Consider the following 21,039-nt stretch of genomic DNA (forward strand, 5'->3'; position numbering starts at 1 on the left):
TCGCTTAAATAATTTGTAAATTTTGATTACAATCCTGTTTGGGGTCTCATTTATCTCAATTGGGGGCTCGTCCGGGAAGGTCTCAGTTCCTGAATTCTGACTTGATCTAGGAGTGGCGCCCCACCTTTTGGTGCTCCTGTTCGGGGAGTGGGTCGGCCCTGGCCGGGCACATTTCCTCTGCGGCGGTGCACCGCGACCGCTCCGGGTCGTCTGGGAAGGCCTCCGCAGGCAGGTGGCCTGCTGCCGTGCGAGCCATGGTGGGTGTTCCAGCTCCTGGGCAGCAGGTGTCGTCGAATCCCTTGGCCGAGGGAGAGAACTTCCGCCGCGCCCTACCCACCCAAAGGTGCGAGCCCCTTGTTCCTCCTCCTTCGCATGAGGTTAAGGGGTGGGGTCCTGCAGCAAGCCCAACGGGTGAGCCCCGGCCGGCCGATGCCACGTGGAATCCCGTGGGCGGGAGCTCACGCACACTACCTGCTTCCATGGGGTAGAGGGGAAAGTGTGTGCGCACTGTTTGCATCCCGCCGGGGAGAAGACCTCCAAATGTGGTATCTTCTGAGACGTTGTGTTGGGGTGGCGGGGCGAGAGACGGGGAACAGATGAGAATCTGAGGAAGAAGGAGAGAAGGAAGCAAAAAGGAAAAAAGAAAATTGAGACCCAAACTCGGTAGTCTTTATCTTATTAGCATGAAGAGGAAAAGTGTCGGAGTTGGGGTGAAAGGTTATGGGACGCGAGGCACTGGAGGAAGAACAAAAATGTTAAAACCAAACCGGCTTTATGAGAAAGGTAATACAGCTCAAGCAAACCAACATACCCTACTGAACTCGTACAGCAGCAGAGGATCTCTTACGGGAGACGGCCTCAAAAGCTTTCCTGAGGGCTAGGGAGGCGGTAGCTGCAGCTCTCCCCTTGTCTGCCAAGCCAGTCATTTTGTCACAAACGGTTATCGGGTCAGTCAATCACAACTCTCCCTCGTGAAGCCATGGCGGCAACTCATGATGACCCTCTTGTCCTTCATGGGCCATCGCCTTCGCAGCGGATCGAGGTGAGGATAACTGGCCTGTAGATCCCTGGGTCTTCTTCCATGCCCTTCTTCAAGAGAAGGGTGACATTTGCATTCCACTGCTCCTCAGGCAACTCTCCCTATCGCCATCACGACTGGCTTCACAGACATCAGCCTGCTAACCCAGCGCGGTTAGACAGACCTCTCCCACTCCCTCTCCTCTCTTCTCCTCGCCTTGCCAAACCTCCTTTAATTTTTCTCATTTTATTTTACCGCCAGAACAGTCATCCACATGAACAGCCTCCCCCCAAGGACGAGGTAGCGTCACCAAACCTCGCCGGGTCGCTTGGAGAGAGAGAGAGATGAAGACGCCTCTCAGGGGGGTGTCTCGGATGCCCCAGTAACACAGTGGTCAAGGGCAACAAAGGATCCCCCTGCTACCCCTTGCCCATCTCCCTCTTCTAAGAGATGTAAAGAATAAAGAAGTTTGCTGTATCTCTGAAATGTAGTTTTGGTTTGGGTCCGCCTGGGACGGAGTTCTCTTTCCCCCAGAGCAGCCCTTCATAGTGCTGTGCTTTGTAGTTGTAGCTACAAGGGCGTTGATAAACACACCAATGCTTTACCTATGGAAGCACCACAGCTGCCATTCACACCGACTGTTCCCTGCTACCACAGCCCTCCTCACCAGAAAAGGGATATCAAAGGGCCTTAACACACAGCCATCGATAAAGGGCTTCAAAGAGAGCTCGATGCTTCCAACACGTTGCGCTCCGCCAAAACCACCCTTGTACGGCACACTGTAAGCGTCACATAGACTATTTTCCAAAGTATAAAACAGAAGCAGCAGCAGCCTCTACGCACCGCCTTTACGTACGTTTGCATACCACTTCCAAAAAGCTAAGAGTTTGCTTCCTACAAGACCCAGGACACTCCTAAGCGGTTCCAGCATCACGCTTCAAATGATCGGGCAAATCACTACCTATACACAGAACGCTGTTAACCAGGCCAAAATGTTCCACATACTTACACTCCTGGGAGGCACCAGCTCAACTTGCGGAACTATTTCCCCCAGCAACACGCACGAGACAGAGGTCATATCCCCATCCTCTATCTTTATTGTGCAATTGCTGCCCGATGCATTCGTTACCCTCCTCAGACACGCCACAAAACATCAGACCTCAACAGTGCCTAGATTGACAACGGGCAACAGACAAAAATCCATTCAGTGGCCATTTGTACATGTGCGGCAACTCTCGTGGTGCAAAATTCTTAGCCGGGCGGACAGCCCGACTGACCGCCACCCAGAATACGCAGATGTACGCGACAGACAGACCGCCCATCCTCGGGCCATTCATCCACAACCGTTCGGAATCCCTTGGTCAGTCCCAGGTGAGCAGCACGCTTCTCGACAATGATCATTAAAGGACCAAGAAGCTGGAGAAGTACAAAACCATAAATAAATTCAGAAATAAAATAAAAGGCCACACACAAAGAGGGGAGAGGGCAGGAAGGGAAGGAATCACAGCAGGGAACCCCACAGAGAAACCACTTAGCCAATTCCTAGCAATTCAACTATTCCGCTTCAAATTACCACCTCTTCCCCCTGCAACTGACACTTTCCCAAGGAAAGATACAAAGACCAGTAATGCACACTACTATAGTAGAGGAAAATAAACAAAACAAACCTAGCCATGCCATTTTATTCAAGGGAGACAGTAACCGACTACAAAACACCCAGAGAAGCTACATTTGTCTCTGGTTTGAAGCCCCCATTAAAGCTTCAGGCAAAATACCCAGTTCTGCTGGAAAATAAACTTGAGGCTGCCTTTTGCGTCCGTTTACAAAGTCTTCGAACTTGAACTTTTACCTATAAAAGCGAAGCACCCAGCACCTCTCAACCAGATTGCCCCTTCCTCCCTCACCCCTGACCTGCCACAAACCCAAGCCCTCTCCTCCCTATTACAAGAATACTAATAACTCTTACTCTAGACCATGACGACAGGCATCAGACTGCGCTCCAAAACAACACTGCATTTTGCACCTGAAGCACATACCTTGCCATGAGCATTGCTTTACAACGCTGCTTTTAGTCAAAACGCTCAATTCCATTACAACCAAGAGGCAAAGGATTATAGCGCCAGAAAACCCAAAACAGCCTACCACGCCCTATCGACACCAAAAGGGGGGATGGCAAAAGAGTCTAGGAAATGAGGAACTAATCACGGCTACAGCTGAGCGTCCAGGAAGCTTCCCAGTACTTACAGAATCACCACAATCTTCTGCTTCAGATAACCTCATAATCGGCTCCTTCGGCATGACTAGGAAAAGCATCGGAGTTGGGGTGAAAGGTTATAGGACGCGAGGCACTGTTGGAAGAGCAAACGGTTAAAACCTGACCGGCTTCAGAGAATGGTAATACAGCTCAAGGAAACCAACATGCCCCGCTGAATTCAAACAGCAGCAGATTAACGGACACCCCAAACGCAAGCCGAAACCTTGATTTTTCTTGCGCCTCGATAATACTTTCTACACGTAGAATACAACGTATTTACAGAGCCCCCTCCACAAGTGGGATTCGGCACACAAGACGATGGGGGTAAGGAGACGGGCCAGTACTTCAGATAAGCGACCTCCGGTAGGTTTTAGCTTGGCTGGATCGATTCCTAGAGCAGCTTTTCTATTCAACGCCGGCCACGCAGAGGCACGACAGGAGACAAAGGCATTAACCGAATCGGCAAAGAACTTAGTGAAGTGGACCATCAGCGGACGTTCGTTCTCCCTGGAGCTCAACTATTATACAAAAGCACGTGAAACCTCTATGACGCTCCTCTTACGAAGCGCATCCTTAAAACCTGCATTTCTACTACCGAGAACCAACTCATTACGGTCACGGGGCTAGGAACCGAGGCGAGACGGACAGCACCAGCAACCCTGAACGCCCTGCGGTAATCGGGGAGGTGGAAATGGGGAACGAGCACCGAAAAAGCGCGAGTTGTAGGGATAGCGCAGTAGAGAGCTCCACAACCCAGAGACACCACGTCCCTCCCTCCCTCCCTCCCTCTTTCCAACCCCTCAAACACTCACCAGCAGCAACGACGGCACCCGCCCTGCCGCGCTCCCGAACACCGCGCAAACCGGACCTCGGCTCGGGGTGCTTGCGAGCGCGGGGGAGGGGAACAGTAAAGGAAGACAAAGGGAACAGCAAAGGAACCGGAGCAGGCGGGGGGGAACCGCTCACGGAGAAAAGCTGCGGCTACCACCTCGTTCTCGTAAATGACATTGCAGGGGATGCGCCTTGCCGAGGACCTTTCCGAAGGCAGCTGCGGCGCAAACAGGCTCGGTCGGACACCCAAGTCTCTCCTCAGCCAAAACGACCCTTCCCGTCCCCACGCTTCCTCAACTCGACCACGCCTTCCTCGGCGCCCATTGGGCCGCCATATCGCCGCCGCCCGATCCCGCATGGCGATTCGCTGTCTCGCCTGTCGTTTGCGCTGGTGTCCCGTCCCCCCCCCTCGGCGGGTCCCCTCCCTCGTCCACCCGGTGCTCTCGGGACGCGGAGCAATCCGATCTGGGGATGGAGGGAGAAAACTTTGACGTGGGCGAATCCGCCGAGGGATCCGTGCCGTGTAGTGCTGCCACCCTGGGGGCGGGCAACGAGGCCTCAGAAGAGGCCGTTGTAGCTACAAGTACCACGTTTTGTTATTTATTACCGCATCGAGTCCACCCCGCACGTGCTTGCGGATTTTTGCTGCTGCTGCTGCTGCTCCCTCCAGGCAAAAGGCTGCTGTTGCCAGGCCCGGGCAGGCCTTGCCTTTTCAGAACATTTCCCACAACACTTCAGAAGTACCTCTAAATTCTCCCCTGTGAAAGTCCCACTCTCGTGGCGGACGTCTCTAAGTTGAACACCTCCCGGGAGAAAACAAAATACAAAGCGTGTGTTCAGCACTGGTGGCTTGAGGGCAGGAGGGCAGATCAAGATAGGATTTGCCCTAGCCTGGGCAGGAGGCTTTGAGAAAAAGAGGCAGTGCCCCCAAGGGTGGCCTTCGGTGCCCTGCATCCCCGGGGAGAGGGAACGATTTGATTGGCCCACACAACTGCACTGTAACACGCATAAACCCCGCTTTCCTCTGCATCGGGCTGAGGCGATCCTTAGCTTTCTTTGCGGCAAGGACACAAAGTACTTACAGAGTCACCACAATCTTTTGCTTCAGATAACCTCATCATTGTCTCCTTAGTGTGAAATATGTTCATCTGATTTGTGTCAGCCTCTTACATACCCTTTTATAACCATGAGTTAAAACCGGGAGATAAGGTTTCGATAAAAACATGGAAAGAAAAACCCTATCTCCCCTCTGGGAAGGACCTTTTCTTGTTTTATGAACTACAGAAACAGCTGTGAGAACTGCTGAAAAAAGGTGGCCATGTGTCACGAGGAAAAGGTCAGGTGAAGGAGTGGAAAATAACATCTGAACGAGGAGACACTAAGCTAACAGACGAACTTGAAGAGACCTTCATCAAAGAGCATAAGCTAAGATGCTGTGGAAATTTCATTGTGGCTACTCCTTAAAAATTAGGGGACAGGGAGATTCCTGAGTGGATACCTACTAGGGAAGACAATTACAATTTACCAATAACAGGGATCAGTGTACACCAGCTTTTTGGGACATAGCATACAAATTGGAAAAACTCACCTGGTTGTCCAGAGAAGACCACCCCTTAAGACGAAGGAAGAGGGCAAGACCGGAGAGGGAACCTGTGTTGCGGCTTGAAAGGTCTGCCAAGGGCTGCAACCACTTCGGGCTGTGACTGCCAATCACTATTGCCCTGACCAGACCTCTTCTAGTTGTACTTGGGGTGAGTTCATTGCCAGAAATAGGGAAGCGGCATTTATAACCAAACCCAATATGCTTTGTGCAAAGGAGGAGATAAATCGTATGCTGTGATCCTGTTGGAGGGTGTGGGCTTGCGGAGCAAAGAGACGACTCAATATGAGTTAGCAACTAAGCTCAATTTTATTAAGCAAAGCGTTACATTTATATGGTCTTGGCATCTTCGTGGCTCATGTTGATTGGCTGCGTGTTGCTGTCCACACCTGTTGTCGCGTTGCGATTGGGTGCTGCTTATCGTCCTTGTCCTGCTTTGCTGACCGCAGGCATCCTGTTTACAACTTTTTATCTGCCGTAACTTTCTTCTTCTCAGGAGCTCAGAACTGGTTAAATACAACTGTTTATGTGCTGTCTATGCGATGCTTTCCCATCCTGTTATTCTTCTTTTCTGCCGCCAACTCCCTTATCTTTTGCACATAGCTGATCTTTTAATAACCTTGCAGCTGGCCTCAAGGCCCTTAGCTCACTCTGGCTAAAGCTAAATAGTCAGGATTGCTCACATGTCCGTTTTCTTCCAAAAACTCCCAACGACGCCCCCTTTGTTTTTGAGCAATCCGGACTTGCTTCATCGCGCGAGATAACATGCTAATGATACATCGCCATAAACAACATACTAATAATACAAAAGCAATAATAACAAATATAATTGATAAGCTTTCTCTAATTAAATCTCTAAGCTATCCCCCTAACCCTAAGCGGTTTAAGCATTCATCTAACCCAGTATATGCAACAGTTAATTTTTTCATGTTATCTTAATCAATTGCATTTGGTTGTGAATTGACTCTGAATGATGAGATAAATTCATGCAATACACTCCATCAAAGTCTTCACAAACATAACCTAAAAGCTAACAATAAAAAGTCAGTGGCAGCACGGTATTGTAAACTGCATGTCTGACACTATCAACATCTTTTAGCATCTGTGTTAAAATATCAGAAGTTAAGTTCATCTGCTTAGCAGTGCAACAGAATAGCACAATCAACAATCAACATATAGACGAGGGATCCCATAATCAACATATAAATGATCACATGAATTACAACATTAACAAAAGCCTATTATCAATACAACACAATACGAAAAGCACATTTCACACTGCAGTGGAAGGACTTAAATACCTTTTTAGTATGAGGAAGGTCAGGTGTCCACTGGCGCGTAGAGTCAAGGGGGTAGGGGAGGCTTATCCGACAAAAATTCGTCGGGGGGCCCCAAAAGCGTCCCCAGACCCCTCCCGGGTCACGGCACGGTGGAGTCCTGGTTTCCTCCATGGTCGCCAAATTGAGGCCCCAAAAGGCCTAATAAAATTGTTTAGAGACAGAATTCCAAGCCTTTAAACAGCAAAAGCACACCTCCCCCCTCCCCTCTTTTTTTTTTTTTTTTTTTTTTTTTGATATAACACCAGCCAGCACACCTTTCAGGATGCATATGTGTAATGTACAAAATTTAAACAAAGGAAAAACTACAACAAACACATGATCTTGTCAAGAATGATTCATTCACCACTCCTAACTATACATATGCATCTAGGCTCATATTTATAATATTTAGGGAGGTGACTTGATCAACATGCTCATTATTCACAAAGGGGTGTGGGTTTTAGCATTAAAATTAGCTAAGGCAATACCTTCATCCTAACTGCCAGGACTAAGTTCTTACCAAATCTTGATCAAGTTTTCATCCTGTTATGGATCCTGCTTCAAAAAAATAGTTAACTGTGAAATACGTCTTTGGCATCCAACCACAGGGACTCACTGTTCTGAGTTTCAAAACACAAATCACTATGGTCACTCAGATTGCAAATATTTAGCTCTACCTGCTGACATCAAAAGAGACTCTGGTTTTTCTATGGAGATGTTGATGAAAAAATTAAAAATGCAATACTGGATATTATCTGCCACGGTACTTTTTTGAAAACTCAAAATTACTGCTGTCTAATGGCATATTGAGAGTTCTCTTTTAGGTGACTGTTTAAGCTGAAATAATCTGCCAAAGAAGCAATTGTAAGAAAATTAGAAAATATTACACAGCATTTCTTTTGTGATAATATCCAGTGCATTTCATAATGGACCCTACCGATACATGTGCAATATTATTTTCAGCACAGCACAGTTGTCTTTTTACAAAATATTTGGACAGAATAACTAGAGTGATTGAAAAACCTTTGTCCTGAAGATCACCCCTATGAAATACAAAGGTAGAGGTGAACAAAAGCGTTTAACTGAAAACCTGACAAAGTCTACATTTTGATATACAGACCAAATTTTCCTTAAATATTTATTTATAAATTGGAAGTTGGTAGCTGTGGTGTCTACAGCAGGGCTCACTTTCTGAGCAGCAGCAGTGTCTGTGGGGGCAGAGACAGCAGCTGCAGCTGTAGCAGATACACTGGCAATGCTCACCGGCTGTATCTGAGCTGTGCCCTTGTGGGAGGGGGAGCGAGAAGCGGCTGTGGAGGCAGGAGTGGGGGTGCTCTCTGTACGAGGAGCAGCTCTCACTCTCCGCCGCAACTCTCGGCCTCCAAAAAGGCATGCTCATTCTCATGACTGTGTTTTTTGTCTTACTCCTCACCAATATATGAGAAAAAAAATTGACAAGACAAAATTAACATCAGAAGATTCAAAAATGAAATGCTATTGCTACTAAAATCTGGTGGAGTCAGCCTGAAACAAAATGAAGTGGTACAATCTCCCAAACCAAAACTGCAAGTGTAATTACCAACCAAGTCTTTTTTATCTCTGCATGAAACACCAGTGCACCATGCACCACAATATACATCAATACTGAGGACCATATTGCAATGATGGTCCTTAAGCAGCTTTACCTGCTTCTAGCATTCGCTCAGAAGCTTCTAACAATTGAGCTGCTGTAGCACCTTTTGGGAGTAGTCCTAATGCACGTTTAGTTTTTTCATTAGCATTGTCATATGCTAACATATCAAAAAATTTTGTTTTCATCTCTTCTGACAAATCCAGATGTGATGTTATCGCTGAATATAAGCAATCCACAAATTCTGAATACAGCTCTGCTCCCCCATGTTTAAATATTTGTAAAAGAGGGGGTTGCTTGTGCAGGCTCATGCATAGTTTGCAAAGCTTTATACGCCAATACTTGTGAAAGTTGTAACACTTCAGTTTGAAACCGTGCCTGCAAATCTGCACCTACAAAAGGACCAGCACCGAGTAACATTTGTGCTTGCACTCCGTATAATGCATCGGTGTTCTGTCTAGGAATCACAGCTGCATTTTCACACAGCATTTGCCATTTATGATGAAATTGCAGCTGTTGAGAAGGAGTTAACAGAGTATTAATGAGCATTTTTGTGTCATATGGCGTCAACAATTGAGCAGTAAAAAGATGTTGCAAAAGAGATTGAGTAAATGATGATTTCAAACCATACTGCGAAATGGCAGCTTTGGCCTCTTTTATCATTTTCCAATCTAATGCGACCCATTGACCTCCTCCTCCTGGTCCCACAATCACTGGAAAAGCCATCGGACCCATATTGGGAACCATTTCTCCTTCAACTATAGCATTTTGAATAATTCCCTTCCATCTAGTTACCGGATCCATACTCCCACCCCCCCACTATCCCCCCTCCCCACCCCCCCCAAACTCCCAACATGATCCAAAAGAAATCAATACAACACCAATTATTATTTAAAATAGAGACAGGAGTGAAATATGAAATTCCTACAGTGGCTAAAAATCTACTTGTAAATCTTGCTGAAAACATTGTGAAGTTATTAATTGCAAAACAAAATACTAAGATGAGAACTGCTTTGTATCAAAATCGCTTAGCTTTGTGTATCAAAATCACTTAGCTTTGGATTATCTGTTTGCAAAAGAAGGGGGCATCTGTCAAAAATTTAATCTTAGTAATTGTTGTTTAGAAATTGATGATGAAGGAAAAACTGTGAATGAGCTTGTAAAAGAAATGAAGAAAATTGCACGTCCTAGTTAGGACTATGTGGGAACTTTATGGGCCGTGATTGGATTACTAAAATCGGGATAGTTGTGTTTGGGATATTTACAGGATTGTTAATAATTCCATGTTTAATACCTTGTTTTATTGGACTAATACACTTGGTTATACAAGGGATGCAGATATCTGCAGTACCTCTTGATATAATAAAAAACCAAAAGATGATCCCAAATTGATACCAATTTGGCAGGCGGTAACTCGATTGGAAACAAAACCACGAATCAGTACCATAAAACAGAAGATGGGGGATTGTGAAATATGTTCATCTAATCCCTGTCAATCTCTTACATACCCTTCTATAACCACAACCCTAAGATGTACATAGTTTCTTTTTTTTGCGAACGTTATCGGTTTGAACCAGTTCTGCTGCTGGCTGCATTGTGGTAAGAGAAGCCTATAAAGCGCATGAGCAAAGTTTGGGGTCATCCTAGGAGCAAGCTGAGGAGAAGACCTTAAGAGGTGAAGAGGGTATGCGCTGAAGAGGATACGATTCATTTGCAAAGACCAACCTTTTCTATGAATATGTATTAGTATGGGGGGGGCCAATGGGATGTCACATGGCAGGAAAAAAAGAGGGAGGAGACTGCAGGAGAACAGAGGACAACACGCAGATTAATATAATCAAAATATTGCCGTTTATTGAGAGTAGTGATAGCGCTTTTATACACAGTCAGGCCGATAACCTAATATAAGCATATTGCTGATTGGTACAGCACATTTTTCATATACCACATGGCACTATCTAACTGGTAAAATACAACTCTTTATGTGTTGTCTGTGAGATGCTTTCCCATCCTGTTATTCTTCTCTTCTGCTGCCAACTCCCTTATCTTTTGCCTGTATCTGATCTTTTAGTAACCTCGCAGCTGGGCCTCCAGGCCCTTAGCTCACTCTTGCTAATGCTAAATAGTCAGGATTGCTCACGTGTCCGTTTTATTCCAAAAACTCCCAGCAGGAGACTTTGGGAGAAAAACGCATAAAAGGGAGGAACGGAATTTGCCGCGCGTGCGTCTTGGTGGAGCGGAGACTCCTGGCGCACCCAGCGCTGTTTGCTTGCCTTTATTCGCTTAATAATTTGTAAATTTTGATTACAATCCTGTTTGGGTCTCATTTATCTCAATTGGGGGCTCGTCCGGGAAGGTCTCAGTTCCTGAATTCTGACTTGATCTAGGAGTGGCGCCCCACCTTTTGGTGGCTCCTGTTCGGGTCGGGTCAGGACTAACGCCATCCAGAACCTGAATAGAGGTAAGCAAAGAATTTGATTTTTATGAGCTCCCTTGCCGGCTGCAGTAGTACATTTTACCTGTAATTCTGCGCGCGAAGATCCGAACGAAGACGACAGAGTTGTAAGTATTAAAGGCGTATACCGGTCAGTTGGGTGGGATTCGGTTGCCTGTGTGCATGTAAGAGTGTGACTGAGACGGAAACTCGTTCCAAAGCAATTGTGTAGGTCTTCTAACCACGGTCCCAATCTCCCACGAGGGACTTGACCGATGAAGGACCAAAGCGATTCCTATAGGATTCGTGGGTGGGTGATAGGTCCTAAGCCCTCTGCAAGACACTCTTACTAAGGTAACCAAGGGCTGTAGGAATTGCCACATTAAAATTCCTAGACGGGTCAGACAAAATCAAAGACCCAGGATCAGAGGAAAGGGAGCAAATTGAAGTCTATAATGATTAGAAATTGGAATTATAGGGGCCCCAGAAAAGGAAAAAGTAAATTAAAAATGGTTAACCTTTTAGTCTGGAGGAAAGTGATTATACAGGATTATGGATCAGGACTTCACGTGCTTTTCTAGCTTCAATAACCTTGTCTCCGGCGATCCATCCTGAGCCAGTTTCGGGGAGTGGGCCGGCCCTGGCCGGGCACATTTCCTCTGCGGCGGTGCACCGCGACCGGCTCCGGGTCGTCTGGGAAGGCCTCCGGCAGGCAGGTGGCCTGCTGCCGCGCGAGCCATGGTGGGTGTTCCAGCTCCTGGGCAGCAGGTGTCGTCGAATCCCTTGGCCGAGGGAGAGAACTTCCGCCGCGCCCTACCCCACCCAAAGGTGCGAGCCCTTGTTCCTCCTCCTTCGCATGAGGTTAAGGGGTGGGGTCCTGCAGCAAGCCCAACGGGTGAGCCCCGGCCGGCCGATGCCACGTGGAATCCCGTGGGCGGGAGCTCACGCACAGTACCTGCTTCCATGGGGTAGAGGGGAAAGTGTGTGCGCACTGTTTGCATCCCGCCGGGGAGAAGACCTCCAAATGTGGTCTCTTCTGAGACGTTGTGTTGGGGTGGCGGGGCGAGAGACGGGGAACAGATGAGAAGTCTGAGGAAGAAGGAGAGAAAGGAAGCAAAAAGGAAAAAGAAAATTGAGACCCAAACTCGGTAGTCTTTATCTTATTAGCATGAAGAGGAAAAGTGTCGGAGTTGGGGTGAAAGGTTATGGGACGCGAGGCACTGGAGGAAGAACAAAATGTTAAAACCAAACCGGCTTATGAGAAAGGTAATACAGCTCAAGCAAACCAACATACCCTACTGAACTCGTACAGCAGCAGAGGATCTCTTACGGGAGACGGCCTCAAAACCTTTCCTGAGGGCTAGGGAGGCGGTAGCTGCAGCTCTCCCCTTGTCTGCCAAGCCAGTCATTTTGTCACAAACGGTTATCGGGTCAGTCAATCACAACTCTCCCTCGGTGAAGCCATGGCGGCAACTCATGATGACCCTCTTGTCCTTCATGGGCCATCGCCTTCGCAGGGATCGAGGTGAGGATAACTGGCCTGTAGATCCCTGGGTCTTCTTCCATGCCCTTCTTCAAGAGAAGGGTGACATTTGCATTCCACTGCTCCTCAGGCAACTCTCCCTATAGCCATCACGACTGGCTTCACAGACATCAGCCTGCTAACCCAGCGCGGTTAGACAGACCTCTCCCACTCCCTCTCCTCTCTTCTCCTCGCCTTGCCAAACCTCCTTTAATTTTTCTCATATTATTTTACCGCCAGAACAGTCATCCACTTGAACAGCCTCCCCCCCAAGGACGAGGTAGCGTCACCAAACCTCGTCAGGTCACTTGGAGAGAGAGAGAGATGAAGACTCCTCTCAGGGAGGGGTGTATCTGATGCCCCAGTAACACAGTGGTCAAGGGCAACAAAGGATCCGCCTGCTACCCCTTGCCCACCTCCCTCTTCTAAGAGCTGTAAAAGAAAAAGGAAGTTTTCTGTATCTCTGAAAAGTAGTTTTGGTTTGGGTCCGCCTGCGACGGAGTTCTCTTTCCCCAGAGCAGCCCTTCATAGTGCTGTGCTTTGTAGTTGTAGCTACAAGGGCGTTGATAACACACCAATGCTTTACCTATGGAAGCACCACAGCTGCCATTCACACCGACTGTTCCCTGCTACCACAGCCCTCCTCACCAGAAAAGGGATATCAACAGGGCCTTAACACACAGCCATCGATAAAGGGCTTCAAAGAGAGCTCGATGCTTCCAACACGTTGCGCTCCGCCAAAACCACCCTTGTACGGCACTACTGTAGCGTCACATAGACTATTTTCCAAAGTATAAACAGAAGCAGCAGCAGCCTCTACGCACCGCCTTTACGTACGTTTGCATACCACTTCCAAAAAGCTAAGAGTTTGCTTCCTACAAGACCCAGGACACTCCTAAGCGGTTCCAGCATCACGCTTCAAATGATCGGGCAAATCACTACCTATACACAGAACGCTGTTAACAGGCCAAAATGTTCCACATACTTACACTCCTGGGAGGCACCAGATCAACTTGCAGAACTATTTCCCCCAGCAACACGCACGAGACAGAGGTCATATCCCCATCCTCTATCTTTATTGTGCAATTGCTGCCCGATGCATTTGTTACCCTCCTCAGACACGCCACAAAACATCAGACCTCAACAGTGCCTAGATTGACAACGGGCAACAGACAAAAATCCATTCACTGGCCATTTGTACATGTGCGGCAACTCTCGTGGTGCAAAATTCTTAGCCGGGCGGACAGCCCGACTGACCGCCACCCAGAATACGCAGATGTACGCGACAGACAGACCGCCCATCCTCGGGCCATTCATCCACAACCGTCCGGAATCCCTTGGTCAGTCCCAGGTGAGCAGCACGCTTCTCGACAATGATCATTAAAGGACCAAGAAGCTGGAGAAGTACAAAACCATAAATAAATTCAGAAATAAAATAAAAGGCCACACACAAAGAGGGGAGAGGGCAGGAAGGGAAGGAATCACAGCAGGGAAACCCACAGAGAAACCACTTAGCCAATTCCTAGCAATTCCACCATTGCGCTTCAAATTACCACCTCTCCCCCTGCAACTGACACTTTCCAAGGAAAGATACAAAGACCAGTAATGCACACTACTATAGTAGAGGAAAAATAAACAAAACAAAACCACCCACGCCATTTTTCTCAAGCAAGACAATAACGGACTACAAAACACCCACAGAAGCTACCTTTGTCTCTGGGTTGAAGCCTGCATTAAAACTTCATGGAAAATACCCAGTTCTGCTGGAAAATAAACTTGAGTCTGCCTTTTGCGTCCGTTTACAAAGTCTTCGAACTTGACTTTTACCTATAAAAGCGAAGCACCCAGCACCTCTCAACCAGATTGCCCCTTCCTCCCTCTCCCCTGACCTGCCACAAACCACAAGCCCTCTCCTCCCTATTACAAGAAATACTACTAACTCTTACTCTAGACCATGACGACAGGCATCAGACTGCGCTCCAAAACAACACTGCATTTTGCACCTGAAGCACATACCTTGCCATGACATTTCTTTACAACACTGCTTTTAGTCAAAACACTCAATTCCATTACAACCAAGAGGCAAAGGATTATAGCGCCAGAAAACCCAAAACAGCCTACCACGCCCTATCGACACCAAAAGGGGGGATGGCAAAAGAGTCTAGGAAATGAGGAACTAATCACGGCTACAGCTGAGCGTCCAGGAAGCTTCCCAGTACTTACAGAATCACCACAATCTTCTGCTTCAGATAACCTCATAATCGGCTCCTTCGGCATGACTAGGAAAAGCATCGGAGTTGGGGTGAAAGGTTATAGGACGCGAGGCACTGTTGGAAGAGCAAACGGTTAAAACCTGACCGGCTTCAGAGAATGGTAATACAGCTCAAGAAAACCAACATGCCCCGCTGAATTCAAACAGCAGCAGATTAACGGACACCCCAAATGCAAGCCAAAACCTTGATTTTTCTTGCGCCTCGATAATACTTTCTACACGTAAAGTACAACGTATTTACAGAGCCCCCTCCACAAGTGGGATTCGGCACGCAAGAAGATGCAGGTAAGGAAATGGGCCAGTACTTCAGATAAGCGACCTCCGGTAGGTTTTAGCTTGGCTAGACTGATTCCTAGAGCAGCTTTTCTATTCAACGCCGGCCACGCAGAGGCACGACAGGAGACAAAGGCATTAACCGAATCGGCAAAGAACTTAGTGAAGTGGACCATCAGCGGACGTTCGTTCTCCCTGGAGCTCAACTATTATACAAAAGCACGTGAAACCTCTATGACGCTCCTCTTACGAAGCACATCATTAAGACCTGCATTTCTACTACCGAGAACCAACTCATTACGGTCACGGGGCTAGGAACCGAGGCGAGACGGACAGCACCAGCAACCCTGAACGCCCTGCGGTAATCGGGGGAGGTGGAAATGGGGAACGAGCACCGAAAAAGCGCGAGTTGTAGGGATAGCGCAGTAGAGAGCTCCACAACCCAGAGACACCACGTCCCTCCCTCTCTCTTCCCGACCCCCCAAACACTCACCAGCAGCAACGACGCCACCCGCCCTGCCGCGCTCCCGAACACCGCGCAACCGGACCTCGGCTCGGGGTGCTTGCGAGCGCGGGGGGAGGGGAACAGGAAAGGAAGACAAAGGGAACAGCAAAGGAACCGGGTCGGGCCGGGGTAAACCGCTCACGGAGAAAAGCTGCGGCTACCACCTCGTTCTCGTAAATGACGGTGCAGGGGATGCGCCTTGCCGAGGACCTTTCCGAAGGCAGCTGCGGCGCAACACGCCCGGCCGAACAACCAAGTCTCTCCTCAACCCAAACGACCTGTCCCGTCCCCACGCTTCCTCAACTCGACTACGCCTTCCGCGGCGCCCATTGGGCCGCCAGATCGCCACCGCCCGATCCCGCATGGCGATTCGCTGTCTCGCCTGTCGTTTGCGCTGGTGTCCCCTCCCTCGTCCACCCGGTGCTCTCGGGACGCGCAGGGATCCGATCTGGGGATGGAGGGAGACAACTTTGACGTGGGCGAGTCCGCCGAGGAATCCGTGTCGTGTAGTGCTGCCACCCTGGGGGCGGGCAACGAGGCCTCAGAAGAGGCCATTGTAGCTACAAGTACCACGTTTTGTTATTTATTACCGCATCTAGTCCACCCCACACGTGCTTGTGGCTTTTTCCTGATTCAGCGGCTGCTCCCTCCAGGCAAAAGGCTGCTGTTGCCAGGCCAGGGCAGACCTTGCGTTTTCAGAACATTTCGCACAACACACCAGAAATACCTCTAAATACTTCTCTGTGAAAACCCAACTCCAGTGGCGGATGTCTCTAAGCTGAATACCTCCTGGGATAAAATAAAATACAAAGAGTGCGTTCAGCACTGGTGGCTTGAGGGCAGGAGGGCAGATCAAGATAGGATTTGCCCTAGCCTGGGCAGGAGGCTTTGAGAAAAAGAGGCAGTGCCCCCAAGGGTGGCCTTCGGTGCCCTGCATCCCCAGGGAGATGGAACAATTTCATTGGCCTACACAACTGCACTGTAACACGCATAAACCCCGCTTTCCTCTACATCGGGTTAAGGCGATCCTTACCTTTCTTTGCGGCAAGGACACATTGTCAGCTCCTGTTCAACTTGGCGACCACCAGTAGCGGCCCTCCCACCTCCTTTTCTGCAAAACTGCTTTCCAGCCTGTCGGCCTCAAGCTTCTCCTGCTGCCTGGGGTTGTTCCTCACCAGGTGGGGGACTTTGCACTTCCCCTTTCTGAGCCACACGAGGCTACTGCCTGCTCAGTTCTCCAGCCTGTCGGGGTCCCTCTGGGTGGCAGCACAGCCCTCTGGTGTATCAGACACTCCTCCCCGTTTTCTATCATCAGCAAACCCCCTGGGGGTACACTCTGTCTACCCCTCATCCAGATCATTACGTAGCATGTTGAACAGGATCAGCGTCAAGGTTGACCCCCAGGGTACACCGCTAGTTACTGGACTCCAACTAGACTTCATGGCCCTGATCACCACCCCCCTCTGGGTCCTGCTGCTTAGCCAGTTTGCAACTCCCACCACTGCCTGCTCATTCGGCTCCTAACTTCTTCAGCTTCTCGGGGACGATCTCTTAAGGGAGACGGCCTCAAAAGCCTTCCTGAAGGCTAGGGAGGAAGTAGCTGCAGCTCTCCCCTTTTCTGCCAAGCCAGCCATTTCGTCGTAAATGGTTATCGGGTCCGTCAATCACGACTCTCCCTTTGTGAAGCCATGGCGGCAACTCATGATGACCCTCTTGTCCTTCATGGGCCATCGCCTTTGCAGGGATCGAGGTGAGGATAACTGGCCTGTAGATCCCTGGGTCTTCTTCCATGCCCTTCTTCAAGAGAAGGGTGACATTTGCATTCCACTGCTCCTCAGGCAACTCTCCCTATCGCCATCAAGACTGGCTTCACAATGACATCTGCTGCTAACTCAGCATGGTTAGACAGACCTCTCCCACTCCCTCTCCTCTCTTCTCCTCGCCTTGCCAAACCTCCTTTAATTTTTCTCATTTTATTTTACCGCCAGAACAGTCATCCACTTGAACAGCCTCCCCCCCCAAGGACGAGGTAGCGTCACCAAACCTCGCCAGGTCACTTGGAGAGAGAGAGAGATGAAGACGCCTCTCAGGGGGGGGTGTATCTGATGCCCCAGTAACAGAGTGGTCAAGGGCAACAAAGGATCCCCCTGCTACCCCCTGCCCACCTCCCTCTTCTAAGAGCTGTTAAAGAAAGAGGAAGTTTGCTGTATCTCTGAAATGTAGTTTTGGTTTGGGTCTGCCTGCGACGGAGTTCTCTTTCCCCAGAGCAGCCCTTCATAGTGCTGTGCTTTGTAGTTGTAGCTACAAGGGCGTTGATAACACACCAATGCTTTACCTATGGAAGCACCACAGCTGCCATTCACACCGACTGTTCTCTGCTACCACAGCCCTCCTCATCAGAAAAGGGATATCGACAGGGCCTTAACAAACGGCCATTGATAAAGTGCTCTAAAGGGAGCTCAATGACTCCAAGACGTTGCGCTCTGCCAAAACCACCCTTGTACGGCACTACTGTAGCGTCACACACAAACTTTTTTCCAAAGTTTAAGCAGAAGGAGAAGCCTCTACGCACCGCCTTTACGTACGTTTCTGTACCACTTCCAAAAAGCTAAGAGTTTGCTTCCTACAAGACCCAGGACACTCCTAAGCGGTTCCAGCATCACGCTTCAAATGATCGGGCAAATCACTACCTATACACAGAACGCTGTTAACAGGACGAAACGTTCCACATACTTACACTCCGGGGAGGCACCAGTTCAACTTGCGGAACTATTTCCCCCAGCAACACGCACGAGACAGAGGTCATATCCCCATCCTCTATCTTTATTGTGCAATTGCTGCCCAAAGCTTTTGTTATCTTCCACACACGCCACAAAACATCAGACCTCAACAGTGCCTAGATTGACAACGGGCAACAGACAAAAATCCATTCACTGGCCATTTGTACACGTGCGGCAACTCTCGTGGTGCAAAACTCTTAGCCGGGCGGACAGCCCGACTGACCGCCACCCAGAATACGCAGATGTATGCGACAGACAGACCGCCCACCCTCGGGCCCTTCATCCACAACCGTCTGGAATCCCTTGGTCAGTCCCAGGTACGCAGCACGCTTCTCGACAACGATCATTAAAGGACCAAGAAGCTGGAGAAGTACAAAACCATAAATAAATTCAGAAATAAAATAAAAAGCCACACACAAAGAGGGGAGAGGGCAGGAAGGGAAGGAATCACAGCAGGGAACCCCACAGAGAAACCACTTCGCCAATTCCTAGCAATTCAACTATTGCGCTTCAAATTACCACCTCTCCCGCTGCAACTGACATTTTCCAAGAAAAGATACAAAGACCAGTAATGCACACTACTATAGTAGAGGAAAAATAAAAAAAACAAACCTAGCCATGCCATTTTATTCAAGAGAGACAGTAACGGACTACAAAACACCCACAGAAGCTACCTTTGTCTCTGGGTTAAAGCCTCCATTAAAGCTTCAGGCAAAATACCCAGTTCTGCTGGAAAATAAAATTGAGGCTGCCTTTTCCGTGCGTTTACAAAGTCTTCGAACTTGACTTTGACTTTTACCAATAAAAGCGAAGCACCCAGCACCTCTCAACCAGATTGCCCCTTCCTCCCTCACCCCTGACCTGCCACAAACCCCAAGCCCTCTCCTCCCTATTACAAGAAGTACTACTAACTCTTACTCTAGACCATGACGACAGGCATCAGACTGCGCTCCAAAACAACACTGCATTTTGCACCTGAAGCACATACCCTGCCATGAGCATTGCTTTACAACGCTGCTTTTAGTCAAAACACTCAATTCCATTACAACCTAGAGGCAAAGGATTATAGCGCCAGAAAACCCAAAACAGCCTACCACGCCCTATCGACACCAAAAGGGGGGATGGCAAAAGAGTCTAGGAAATGAGGAACTAATAACGGCTACAGCTGAGCGTCCAGGAAGCTTCCCAGTACTTACAGAATCACCACAATCTTCTGCTTCAGATAACCTCATAATTGGATCCTTAGCATGACTAGGAAAAGCATCGGAGTTGGGGTGAAAGGTTATGGGATGAGAGACACTGTTGGAAGAGCAAACGGTTAAAACCTGACTGGCTTCAGAGAAAGGTAATACAGCTCAAGAAAACCAACATGCCCCGCTGAACTCAAACAGCAGCAGATTAACGGACACCCCAAACGAAAGCCAAAACCTTGATTTTTCTTGCGCCTCGATAATACTTTCTACACGTAAAGTACAACGTATTTACAGAGCCCCCTCCACAAGTGGGATTCAGCACACAACATGATGGGGATAAGGAGACGGGCCAGTACTTCAGATAAACGACCTCCGGTAGGTTTTAGCTTGACTGGATCGATTCCTAGAGCAGCTTTTCTATTCAACGCCGTCCACGAAGAGGCACGACAGGAGACAAAGGCATTAACCGAATCGGCAAAGAACTTAGTGAAGTGGACCATCAGCGGACGTTCGTTCTCCCTGGAGCTCAACTATTGGACAAAAGCACGTGAAACCTCTATGAAGCTCCTCTTACGAAGCGCATCCTTAAAACCTGCATTTCTACTACCGAGAACCAACTCATTACGGTTACGGGGCTGGGAACCGAAGCGAGACGGACAGCACCAGCAACCCAGAACGCCCCGCGGTAATAGGGGAGGTGGAAACGGGAAACGAGCACCGAAAAAGCGCGAGGTTGTAGGGATAGCGCAGTAAAGAGCTCCACAAAACAGAGTCACACCGTCCCTCCCTCCCTCCCTCTTTCTTACCCCCCAAACACTCACCAGCAGCAACGACGGCACCCGCCCTGCCGCGCTCCCAAACATCGCGTAACCGAACCTCGGCTCGGGGAGCTTGCGAGCGCGGGGGGAGGGGAAGAGGAAAGGAAGACAAAGGGAACAGCAAAGGAATTGGAGCAGGCGGGGGGGGGGGGGGGGGGGGGGGGGGGGAACCGCTCACGGAGAAAAGCTGCGACTACCACCTCGTCCTCGTAAATGACGTTGCAGGGGATGCACCTTGCCGAGGACCTTTTCGAAGGCAGCTGCGGTGCACACCGGCCCGGCCAGACACCCAAGTCTCTCCTCAGACAAAACGACCCTTCCCGTCCCCACGCTTCCCCAACTCGACCACGCCTTCCGCGGCGCCCATTGGGCCGCCAGATCGCCACCGCCCGATCCCGCATGGCGATTCGCTGTCTCGCCTGTGCTTTGCGCTGGTCCACCCCCTCGGCGGGTCCCCTCCCTCGTCCACCCCGTGCTCTCGGGCCGCGGAGGGATCCGATCTGGGGATGGAGGGAGAAAACTTTGACGTGGGCGAGTCCGCCGAGGAATCCGTGTCGTGTAGTGCTGCCACCCTGGGGGCGGGCAACGAG

The 21,039-nt window shown here is 49.2% G+C and overlaps 2 long non-coding RNA genes across 2 annotated transcripts; both read right to left on the reverse strand.

The window, feature by feature from the left end:
* Nucleotides 1-2,366: 2,366 nt before the first annotated feature.
* Nucleotides 2,367-4,124, reverse strand: LOC115600029. The gene is made up of 3 exons (XR_003988782.1): nt 4,085-4,124; nt 3,263-3,366; nt 2,367-2,434 (listed from the first exon to the last, which is right to left on the reverse strand). It is a non-coding gene; the product is annotated as an uncharacterized LOC115600029 (long non-coding RNA).
* A 9,837-nt stretch (nt 4,125-13,961) lies between these two features.
* LOC115600025 lies at nt 13,962-15,951 on the reverse strand. Its single transcript, XR_003988775.1, has 3 exons — nt 15,647-15,951; nt 14,832-14,935; nt 13,962-14,004 (listed from the first exon to the last, which is right to left on the reverse strand). It is a non-coding gene; the product is annotated as an uncharacterized LOC115600025 (long non-coding RNA).
* Nucleotides 15,952-21,039: the final 5,088 nt, after the last annotated feature.

This window comes from Calypte anna, chromosome W (assembly GCF_003957555.1).
Source record: "Calypte anna isolate BGI_N300 chromosome W, bCalAnn1_v1.p, whole genome shotgun sequence".
NCBI classification, from domain to species: Eukaryota; Metazoa; Chordata; class Aves; order Apodiformes; family Trochilidae; genus Calypte; species Calypte anna.